General features: G+C 40.7%; 1 protein-coding gene across 2 annotated transcripts in view; it reads left to right on the top strand.

The window, feature by feature from the left end:
• The window catches only part of pkp4 (plakophilin 4), a 73112-nt gene that overhangs the window by 15186 nt on the left and 45355 nt on the right, over positions 1 to 12571 (top strand). The gene's annotated exons all lie outside the window — the stretch shown is intronic.

The following is a 12571-nucleotide window of genomic DNA, read 5'->3' as shown; positions in this document are numbered from 1 at the left end:
TCACATTGCACTAAAAAGAAATGCACTGGGTAAAGTATGTGGAAATTCATATTAGTGCCACACACCCTGTTGTCACTGTAATTGTACAGCTTACCTCTACGGCGGTCAAAAGTAGAATATTGTCCTTTCATTGCACGTGGGATGAGTGAAAGATTTTTGTTTAAAGCAGAACCTGAGTTTGCGCTGGGCTTTCTTTACCTTTTTGTTTTATTCCTGAGGTGGAATAAGGTTGACTAGGGTCCATTGTTTGTTTATTGCCTGCAGTCGTGGGCTGGCTTGCCTCAGTGCTCAACCAGGAAAAAGTTTCTCGCAGGGTTGTTGAGCCTGTGGAGGGACATGCCCTCTGAGTTACTCAATCTCTGCCTTCACTCTGTGATTCATCCACACTGTCTTTTGTTACATATGCACACTCCCTTATGCTCTCTTTATTTATTCTAGCACTCCATTCTTATGAATCCAGCTGGGGGCAAATTGGGATTAATAGGTTTTTCCTCTTTATTAATGATGTTAATTTCCCTCTGTGACATCTCATATACTTCTTTCCCCCACCCTGAAAGACAATGCATTAGAGCTGCAGTTAAAAAAGAATCACCAGAAAACACATTTGATTGATTTAAAATAAGCTCGGGGACGTGTCATTTAGCTTGCTGCGGGAAAGTGGCTATTGTTTGCACGAGTAAGGAAGGAAGGAGGGAGCACCTGTCGATGTCACTTCCTTCCCTAGAGTATTAGTCAGCGGCTCGTCCGTTTGGAGCAGATATCCAGGCAGGCACGCAGGAGGAGCGAGTAGCCTGCCTGAGCTGTTGTTTTAGAGTGACTAGCTGGAGAAATGCCTCAGAGGGAATTCCTGCTAAAGAGTTGAGACGATGGAAAATGATCGCTCTCCTCAGTTTTTGTCGGAGTTGGAGAGGTGAAACAGAGGGTGAGTGTGAGTGAAAAGATGGAGGAGTTCACAGACCGTGCTTATGTGTTTTCGTGAGAGGTTTTCCTGTGATTTGTTGAGAGGCAGACCTTCGAGGGATCCTGCGGTCGATGTAAACATGCTGTGCTGTAGCTGTGGGTGCAGTTAGGGCTGGGGCTTAGCACGGCTGGGTGTTTGGTAAGTGCTCTAACGATGGCTTTTCTTTCTGTCCTTTTTTTCTATCTTTTCATTGCCTGAGTTCCCTACCCCCCTCAATTGCTTCTTTACTCCTTTTCGTCCTTTGTTTACTTTGTCAATCTTCCCAAACTTCTTTTTCTGTCACTGTTGTTGTTACAGCTGCCCAGGCTTTGCCCAAACAAGGACAGATGATTCACCAACATCTTCTGATTGTGTTAATTTGCTTGGCTTATGTCTTGCCTCTGTCTTTGCTGCTGAAAATTATAGCAGTAAGTCTCTTTGCCATTCATTTAAGGATTTGGTTCTGTCATGCTGCGGTTGCTGGTTATTAGGGTCCTGTCTTTGCTCTGTGCCTTTTTAATAGTACTGATCCACCATCAGGATGACATATTCATTATGGTTTATTACAGACTCCATTTAAGTGTGAAATGTCAATGATTCTTCTTGTGCACTGCACAACTTGCTTCAAAGAACCACGCAAGCTATTTCTCAAGCCTGACTGAGCCTTAACATTTATTGTAATTCAAAATGTCCCCTGTTCACTATTTATTATCTTTTTCAAATTTAATTTAACCCAAGGGGTAGTTTCGAGGATTATCTAAGACCTAGTTTCTTTCATCTGTTTCATCTTAAGTGTAATTGAAGCAGTGGGAGGCAGTGGCACTCAGCCCGACAGTCCTTTGTGTGGATTCAGCAAGCACAACGTCCTTGTGTGCTTTGTGAAATGTATTTGACCTTTTTTTGGTTTTTATTTTTGCAAAAAAACACAAATGTCTTTGGAATGTATTTTAATAAAAACAGAGAAGGGGGGTCAACACTCAGTAGTCCCAAATGAATATCTTCTAGCAGAATACAATTTTAGTAGGGCTGCATCATTTTGGACATTGGAATTTGCAAACTAATATTGTTGTGTGTATATATATATATATATATATATATAAGAACAAAAAGGTCAGGTATTTGTCCACGACTATACTGCCTTGCTTCGGTCATTGATCTAGAATGACTGTGATTGGTGGTTTGCTGTGTATGCAGAGCTTGCATGTCACTCACTGGCAACAAACTCTATTTATCTCTTTAATCAGAACTAAAGATGTTCTGTCAGACAGACATCTGTTGTAGCTAAGTCATGGAAAAGGAGAACTGTGAGTTTTCCTTTTGTATCAATAAGGCAATACTGCACTCCCTGGGATGTGCAAATTGAGATGTTGATGTTGAAATGGTATTGAGCAGCCCTTAGATGCACCAAACACACTATGTAGTTTTATGGTTTGAAACTAAATGAAGAACTTTGATGCAGCCAAAAGTCTCCTTGTGTTTTTAAACACTCTTTAAAGGTGGGGTAAGTAAGTTTGAGAAACCGGCTTGAGATACACTTTTTGTTATATTCCATGGAATGCTCTTAACATCCCGATAGCGATGAATATCTTACAGTAAGTGCTTTGACAAAAAATCCATAAAAAAATGTCATCTGTGGAAGCCGTAGCGCTGTAAAAAGCACGGATGGCCTACCTGCCTGTCAGCCTTCCATCTGTGCACAAACTTATCTCGTGCCCTCATTGGTCATGTGCGCGTTCGTGTGTGTTTGAGGAGGGGCTCTGTAAGGAAGTAGCAGATTTTTTCCGGCTGTGTATTTTCAAATTCTAGCGCACTCGAGCTGGTTTCTCCAAAATTACCTTCCCCACCTTTAACTATCTACTACAAAGATTTGTTGCTAATATTTATTCATAAAAGCGTTTCTGGCATGTGTCTTAATGTGATTCTTTGCACAAATGTAAATGCACAGTGGCATAGGCTGTATATTTTTGAAGAATCCTGGCAGTTGCACCACATCTGATCCGACCTATTAGCTTTTTAAGAATAGGCCACATTTAATTCAGTATACAAGAGCGTTGGCAGCCTTTGGCACCCAGTGAGCAGGCATCAATAAGTGTAAGATCAGGTCAAAGAACATCTCAGTTATCTCTCTGCCCTGGTCTCTGCATACTGCATCTCCCAGGAGAGTCCTAGCTGCAGAACCCGGGGGCCCTTTAGCTGCGGCAACTTGGATTTCATCCACAGCGAGCATTCCTTAATGTACACACATCTTTAGTGTCTTCATGGGTGTGAGTATGTGATGATGAGGCTCCTAATGACAGCTGGCTTCGGAGAGTAAACCTTGCTTTGTGCAGTTGGCATATTAAGGTTTATTATTGTCACATTTGAAATGTCAGGGGTATTGCAGAAACACTGCACATTTGCAGCCATAAAGGACTCTAAGATGTATCCCTCAGCAGGTTTTTATTATAATGTCAGAAATGAACATTTGTTACCTGGAGAAAACAGCTGGCTAATGCAAAATCACTTCATGTGTCATCCAGAGGGATAACATAAAATGTGTTTTGTTGTCATCCCAACACTTGTTTTTCTCTGTTAAAAACGTTAGATGTCAGAAGCTCAGTTTAAATTCAGGCCTTTTTATTTGGCCCATACTTTCGTTGTGTTTACAGCAATAAGAGCTTCAGGTGGTATCAGTGCAGGGAGTTTATATGGCGGTTTCCCCTCTTTGTGTTGTGGAGTGATTTTCCCTCAAACATAAACTTAACTCTGTGGTGATATGAGTCATTGCAATCAAAAGGGTGGTTGAGCAGATCATTGCTAGTATCAAGATTGAGGTTTCTTGCCCCTGGAAACGCTGTGTTTTGGTGCTCTCTTCTTCCTTCCTCTCCCCCGTCGTGAGGCCTTGCCCTCAGAGTAATGCTGTTATTAGGTGTGCCTGGACATGCCTATATCAACCACACGGCTGGCAAAAAAGGGCCTCTAAGGCAAGCCGCCTCCCAGAAAACACCACAGTGGAATTTTCCCACTTCGATGGAGTCCATTACGCATGAAAAATCTGTCTGCCTCCTGCTTCTCCGTGGCAAACTTGAGTTACACTCTGTGACCCCGTTTCATCCAAATCAGGCACAGGCACTCAGACGGAGTGAGCTGACCTTGCTTTGAGTGCTACATCTACATCAGCCTCTTAAGAGCTTGATGAGCTGGCTGAAATATTACGCACTCGAGATACTCATGCAAGTCTCTATCACGTTATAATGAGGCCAAAGTAATCTTTGTCTAAGAGACCCAGCTTAAGGGGTTAATGGTAGGGGTCGGGTCAAAGCGTCAAGGCTACGTTTTTAGCCGTTTTGCAATTTCATGCCATAAGCACAGCAGAAAGGTTGAAATCTCTCTGCAGGCGATAGTGTCCATTCCCCCTCCATAGGCGAAATAAGGACTCTAATTACAATCGACTAGTGATTTTCCTCCCGTCCTCCTGGTCTTATCTGCCTTCCTCTCCCCGGTGCTGCCACTGTGACACAGGCAAGGAGAAATTTAGAGGCATAAGCATTCTGGCCTCGATTATAGTCATAAAAATGGAAGCCTGGCTCTGAGCAATTACCCCATGGGAGAGCAGAACAAGTATGAGAGGAAAAGCGTGAGACCGATTCATGGGGGAGGGATTCAGGTGAAGGAGAGTGCTCAGATATATAGAGGAAAGACAAAACATTCAGAAATGGAAGAAGGGTGCAGAGGGTGGTGAATGATGAAGGGAGAAGACAAAAGTGAGTGTGACGATGATGGAGAGAGACAGAGTCAGAGAGGCTGTCACCTGCGACTGGTTTTCTAAAGCGCTGTGGCAGGAGGCTGTCAATGTAGAGGAAAATAGAAAAGACGAGGAAGAAGAAGAAGAAGAAGAGGAAATAATGTGACATGATGTCAAAGGAGGGGTGCGTGCGCATGCCCTGACACAGTGCTGTCGTTTTGAACCCAGCCCAGGGAGATCTCCCCCCAACTGGCCTGTTAATACTCATCACCCTCACTGTCATCATCGTCATTATCACTATAATCACTGCCACAGTCAACAAGAGACACCGAGGATATGGTCACTGAGGAGCAGGAGTTGCACTCAGGAAGGTTAAAGCACAGTAGCTGCTGCCGGGCTGTCCTTGGGAGGGCATACGTTCAATTGGAACGTTTCAGAATTCCTTTATTAGTCCTGCCGCGGGGAAATGTACAGCAATACAGCAAAAGTGACATAGTAGATAAAAGGCAGGCATTAATAAAGTAGCTAACATGTTAAATATAGAGAAAAAGCACACATAAAAATAAAGGCAAATAAGTACTCATCCATGGCTAAAGAACGAGTAGCAGCATTTAAATAGCTAAATTAACATATTAAAGGTGGGGTAGGTAATTTTGGAGAAACCAGCTCGAGTGCGCTAGAATTTGAAAATACACAACCGGAAAAAATCTGCCACTTCCTTATAGAGCCCCTCCTCCAACACACACGAACACACACATGACCAATGAGGGCATGAGATAAGTTTGTGCACAGATGGATGGCTGACAGGCAGGTAGGCCATCCAGTTATTTTAGCCGATTTTCATTGCTATCGGGATGTTAAGAGCATTCCATGGAATATAACAAAAAGTGTATCTCGAGCCGGTTTCTCAAACTTACCTACCCCACCTTTAAGGTTTGAGATTCTATGAAAATTATCTTGTCCGCATAAAAATGATTATGGTATTGCACAGTGAGATTGCCTAAAGAAGTGTATATTACATTACAGGTCTATTGAACAAGATCTCAACAGCATTGTATTGTCTGGGGGGTCCACCAGCAGCCGTGGTGGAGGTATAGTCGTATCTTTGGGATGATCACAGCCTCAATCCCCAATGATGTTTATGGCTTTATTTTATCCTCTGCCCAAACATCTCTCGGATGATTTTCTCTAAATGACTGATCCTGAGGTAATAGCACAAGTCACTGCAGTCTTTGTTCACCACGGCAACCTCCAGATTGACATGTGCTAGATTGCTTACTCTCCTCATTTTGGTCTGCAGCAATGTTCTTTTTTGTCTGACACAACGCTATTGATTTCTCCGTGGAATTGTACGTTCGCAGGTCTACATGAATTGCCCTGGCTGTGTGATCGCACTGCTGCAGCATTTTAGGTTTTTGTTGCAATAGAGGAGATACAAATTGGCTTTTGCGAGTCACTCTCATTTACTGCCACAATGCCTTGCCATTATTATCAACAGTGACTCATGAGATATTTTTGTTGATCTTCAACGGTGCAAAACAACAGGTAGTATAAAAGTTTGATCCAACAACCATGTGAAAAACATATTGTAGGGGAAAAGACTTTCAACTCCTGTTTCTAAGTCTGGGCTTTTATACATGTGATTGAAGCACTTATGATAAGATATAGCTTTGTACAAGCATTTAGAAGCCTGTGGTTTTAATGCAGAAGTCGTGGTGTTTTTGAAAATAACAAATCATGTCCATGCCTACACAGATCCTTGAAATTGAAATTATTTTCTAAACCATGCCATATATTGCGAGTTCCACTTGAACTATTAATAGTGCATACATTGAGCTTTCAAAGTGCATTTATGTACTTCACAAGGTTAATGCTAATGCAGGAGAAAAGCAAAGGCATTTATTTTTGATGATTTATGTTGGCACCCATCAGCCTGTGTGTTTAGCAGGATTTTTAACATTTCCCTTCTGTAGGCACAAACCACCTGTGCCAGTCTTACCTCATAAACAAGGCGGTGTTTCCCCTAGGTTTTATGCTTGGGGGTGCATGCGAAAGGGGGTGGGGGGGTTGGCATTTGGATATATATTTTTGAAATCCTCTGATTATCCATTGATTAATGCATCAGTGTTTCTTAGGGTCAAAAACACTAAACTCACAACTTCAAATGAAAGTGTTTAGTTTATTTAATAAAAGAGCACATGTTCAATGTGGAAAGTGACAGTAGATATAAATTAGTTGCAATTTGGTGGTATATATATATATATTTTTTTTAACACCTTGAATTTCTGGCGGGGCGCAGCACCCCTCCAAGAAAATGGTAGGGGAAACACTGCAAGGTCTACTAAAGATTCTGTACATCTTTAAAGACTTAAGTCAAGACTGCAAAGTTGATACAAAAATCTAAGTAAAAGCAACACATTTTAAGGTTTTGTTGGATCTGTTGAGCTCCAACACATCGTTACTTTGACTCCCCCTCTAAAATTCTATCCTGTTTGTCTTTGTTATCGACTGTCTTTCTTTTCTTGTCAATCTTGTGTGACAAATGCTGGCTGCTGCACTTGTCAATGCACATGGCAGCTCCCTTTAATAGCTTTCACCACAGAAATGACAGTTTCTATAATGGTCTTTTAATTATCAAGCCAAATTGTAGCTTCCTTTTTGATGTTCGCATTTATGGAACACAATGTTCCCTGGGGTCTTACTCATCTGTGTCGACAGCTTGTTTTATTAGAAATCCCACCAACATAAAATTATTTTAAGAGTGATGAGGCCTGGAGAAGAACTTTATAGTTGTATGTTCTACTTTTTTTTAGCTTGCTTTTTTTATATATACATACGATTCATTTAAAAATATATATATATTTTGGTGATAATGGAATCATGAGCAGCTTAAGTTTATTGGTACAACATGGAAGTCATCGTAGTGTGACCCATGATCAGACTTGCGGAGCCAGCAATGAAACAGATCTGCACCAGAAAACAAAATGTTCCCACAGTATTTATCCTGCTTTGACCTTAAATCCCATGTCTCTAAACAGCCGCAGTATGACCATTTTTCTCTCTCGATAGTAGAATTTAAAAGAATCATTTTAGCTGCTCTGCAAGTTTCCTTCGTGTAATGCCACAACGCAGAAATGATGTTCTATTGTAAACTTGCTTTTCCATTATCTGAGAGCTAACGATGTTCCATGTCGATGTTTGTGGCCTCTTGTCACATAATGATGAGCTCATACAGCTCTGACGCAGCTGTGGGTGCTAGCAGGCAATTTACTCCTTGTGATTCACCTATAGCTATGCGTGCAGCTCCACACTCAGCAAGGCATTTAAAGGATATTTAAATGCCTTTCTATTAGGGATGTCCCGATCACCTTTTTTTGCTCCCGATCCGATTCCAATCATTTGATTTTGACAATTTGCCGATACCGATTTTTCCCGATCCGATCTTTATGCAATGCATTAAGAGAAAAAAAAGAAAAAAAGCATTCAAGTTGTCCCTTAAGGTTATTTTTTAAATTTAAATTGGATATTCTATCCAACATGGATATAGCTTCTTTTTTTCACAGCAGCATTGGATCAGTTCAGTTGTGCAGCATTGGATCAAAACAAAATAAAGCTTTCAGTACTCGTTAGCTTACTGCTACAATTAGACACTGCGCCCTGCCCACTCTGTTGCCAGATTTGAGAGAAATAAGCAACCAGGTCTATGAAAACAAGCCCCAAAGAAGCAACACATACATGATGTTGTGTAATTTGAAACCAAAACTAAGGCCTCAGGATGACTTTAAGACTTGAACATGGTCATTTTTGTTTTGTAACATTGAATAAATAATAAAAAAAAAAAAAAAAAAATCCCGATCCCCGATTTCTTTCTTTTGAAAATCACGTGATCTGCTCCGATCCCCGATCACGTGATCGGATCGGGACATTTCTACTTTCTATCTGTGGTTATTATAATCCTGCCATGGTAGCATGACGCTGCATCTAGTTTCAACAAATCTTAGTATTCTAACAAGGTGACTTTGTGGCAGTTTCTCTAAGTAATTGCACTGTGTGGTTCCTGCAGGTCTGGTGACACAGCCTGATCTGAGGCCTGTTCTCTACGCTCACACCTCAGGCCTGCTTCTCTGTCCCTGCTGCTGCAGAAATCCTTTAACCTCTGCTGTCATTCTCCCACTGCGCTGCGGTGTCGGGCTCTCATTGGAAAAGGTCTGACTCACTGCGGAGAGGATGCAGAGCTGTCAAGCCTCATTGCCACTTAATGAACAAACATATTTCTGTTAGATTCTCATCTTTGGTTAGAAGGAAAATCCATCCGCGCTGGTAAGGCAAAATGGTTCTGAACATCACAAATGAACATGCAGTCCACACAAGCTACTCACTAACGAGAATTATTAAGGATAAGATCACAAGTCACAATTAATAGTGGGATATGGACACTGATGTATAATTATTTTGTCTCACATAGAAGGTGCTGAGTTACCAAGTAAAAATAAGCTACATTTTACACAGCACTAGCAGCCAGCCCATTATCCTAATTTATCATATGTACCATGTATGGAGTTGTCGATGTCTTGCTTGAATGAGGGGAAAAATGCATCCTATAAATAACAAGGCTGTGTTTACTGTGAATCTAACATGACATGGACATTTGTTACTTTACATACATGGAAGTTCAAGAGATGACATAAACAATGTTGGTATATGTTTTGTGTGTTTTTGGCAAGACAATTGAGATGTCATGCTCACAGAGGAGGTTGAACTCTTTTCGAGTCGGTATATTTAATAACCAGAGCATTTATTTCTGGAAAATCACTTTTAGACAAAGTTGTAGCAGAGTGTAAATGTAATCCTAGTATTTCCTTTTGATAATCTTCCATAATCAATCTTTAAACTCATGTACCCAAAGCTGCCAAACAAAGCATTAGCTATGCATTAAAATGTATTCAATAATGTATTCAAGTTGCCCCTGAATTGAAAGACGCCAAGCTATTATGCAGGGAACAGCATATGCTGACACATGTTAACGTATTCTATATTTATCTAGTTTTTAAGGGAGGGAAAACAAATCAAGTGTGCTGGTTGACCAATTATTGTGTAAAAGATGTTTGAAACTTGCAAACAGACTTTGCAGCACACTCCACCTTATTCAGCGATTCAGCAGCTTCTCTTTTGGATACTCAAAAAGAAAATCAATATTGGTCAAAATGTTAACATTTACTTTTAAAACATGGTAAACAAGTCCAATCTCCTATTTATTATACGGTTGAATCCTTTATTCCTACATTATGCTGACTCTCTGTTCTATATGTCAGTATACTGTACGTTATTTAATGTACTTCCCATGGTAGGCGAAATGTTAAAAGTGCATGTGTAAGTCAGCGTATATGTTAATACATCTGTATGACGTTTGTAGTTCATGTGTGCGCGAGCTTCCGCCCTTATCTATGCCGCCCACCGCCTATGTGCTGAACCAGCAGCGGGCAGAAGCCACTTCAGGCATTTCAGATGGGTTGTGTTTTGTCAGCATCAATAAAGATGACAAGGAAGCCTGTATATTGGGAGCGTGGTCTGCTGCCATGTGTCATCTGTTTCTTTAGGGCCAATGTGAGCACACAAGGGTACAGGATCTGATTCAGCTCTGGGACTACAGGCAGATCAGGACCAACAGGCTCATTGTGAAGGTGAATAAAGGCGTTAGAGGCCTTGTTGTTACAGTAAAGCTCCGTCCTCTCTTTCCACACTAAGCCTGGTACCGACCAAGGCTGCACCCACAGCCGTTAAATAAGCATAGACCTTGCTTATCGCTCATTACTGCTGTGTTCATTCTGACTTGTTGGATCATTATGTTGAATAGATGTGTCTCATTCTGTGTTGGGGCCGAGCATAGCAAGTCTAATGCATTACACAGAGCAGTGAGTACTCTCTCTCCAAGCCTAATCTGAGCCTGATTTACAACACTAATCCTCGCACCCATTTCATTAGATTGTGCCGTCTTGGCACATAGCCCAATGCTATCAAAAGCTCATGGATATTAGCAATATCTATTATAAATATATCCATATATCCTCATCCTAAGTGTCTATTAAAATGTGTGAGAGATTATAAAAGCGTTAAAGCTATACATTTTTTAGCTTAGTAATGGCTAAAAATCTGAAATTGTTTATTTGTCCTGTAGCGGGTAACTATGGGGTTACAAAGGGCAGCAAAGGTACAGTGCATTAAACAAAAAGGCAAGCAGGATGAGATGGTTTAGAGGCTCAAATGTAAAAAACAACACACAGTGATTCTACTACTGAGAACAGGGCTGTCACTATGTTGTTAAGCTACAGTAAAGACCTGGAGAACAGAGCTCCATACAGGAAGCTATGGATTTCCTCCTTGACTCTCCATAGTGAGAAAACAGCGGGTTGGGGCAGGCATGCAGGCAGGATGCCCGTTCTGCCTGCTATTGCCTTGGAGCAGCTCTGAATATCAGCAGCGACAGAGACCTTAGTGCCTTATGGCAGCAACAGATGTCTCTCTCTGCTGTGCTTGATCAAAATCATGGTCATCTCATCAGCCAGATTGAACGCCAGCCACTCTTTTCTGAAAGTATTAAGACATAGACGTTTATTAGTCGTGTTGTTACATCCGTTGTACCACTGTAATGAGAGCTGCAGAGTAAGCGGAAGCTGCAGGAATTGACAAGGGGACACAACGTGAACAAAACAATTGGATGATGAGTTTAAAAAAGGACATAAAAATGGTGGGCTGAGACGAATGATAATTGCTGCCGCAGGTAATCTCCGTCTCCATTTAGGAAAGATATGCCTTTATTGATGCCCAGAGAGTAAATGCAGGTGTAAAACTTGCACAAAGACAGAAAGTGAGTGCTAATAAATAAAGAAATAAGACTAAATAAAGATAAACAAGAGGTTAACAACTAATTTAAAACTACACAAATGTAAAGAAATTACCTATACAAGAACAATCAAAGACAAACTGTGCTACCTCAAGGGAAAAATAACTAAATGACTTGATAAATAAATATGTAATTTAGTGTACCAAAAACCTAATACTTCAAATAAATATAAGCACTGATAAAATGTAACACAAATAGACATATTTCAGGTTTAATAGCTTTTTAACTAATTAATTCCCCTATTTATCACCTTTTATTATTTATATTTTGTGTATTGTTTAATTCAACAAACTTTTTTTTTCTGACTTAAAAATATATAAATGAAAGGTATTTTTTGCATTCATTTAATTCCCCCAAGTGTACTTTTTTTGTAATTGTATTCTGTAAAAATAACTATACATTTGTTCAATCAATCGGGGGCACTTTTTGCCCGCATAGAGCCACTTTACACACTAGCAGTTAGCTAGCTCTTGCCGTCCTCTTATCTACTCCATTCTTCCTCCCCGGCTCCGTAGCCTACAACACGCCTGCTCCCGCTCCCGCTGCTGACTCAGGTCTTCTGGCTCTCTCCTCCCTCCTAAGGTCTTGTATCCAGAATAAACTAATTTTAGACCTAATGAGGGCACACCCAAGACGGTGGTTTCACGTTCTCTTCTGTATCCACTTTCCACTGTTCTCTCCACATCTTAAGTCTCTCTTTGTAAATTTTGTACGTTCATGTAGTAATGGTAACTTGAGGACGATGATGTTGATAATTCTTAAGTCGTACACATTTTCGAATATATCTAGACTTTATATTTCGTCATCTACTACTACGCTGGTTTGTTAACATTTGAAAGAATTCCAGAAGAAGGTAAGAGAGAATGATCGATACTCTATTGATAACAAGTTAAAAGGAAATACGATATATAAAACCGGAGTATAATATGAGATGGAAATTCGCGATGGTCGACCTTTTACGTTCTCGTCTCTGGACCAGTCGTCGTACCTCGCCGCTCGTTCGCAC

The sequence above is a fragment of the Notothenia coriiceps genome, unplaced genomic scaffold (assembly GCF_000735185.1).
Source record: "Notothenia coriiceps isolate Sejong01 unplaced genomic scaffold, NC01 NC01_scaffold00023276, whole genome shotgun sequence".
In the NCBI taxonomy this organism is placed as follows: Eukaryota; Metazoa; Chordata; class Actinopteri; order Perciformes; family Nototheniidae; genus Notothenia; species Notothenia coriiceps.
This window is presented reverse-complemented; position numbering and strand designations above follow the sequence as displayed.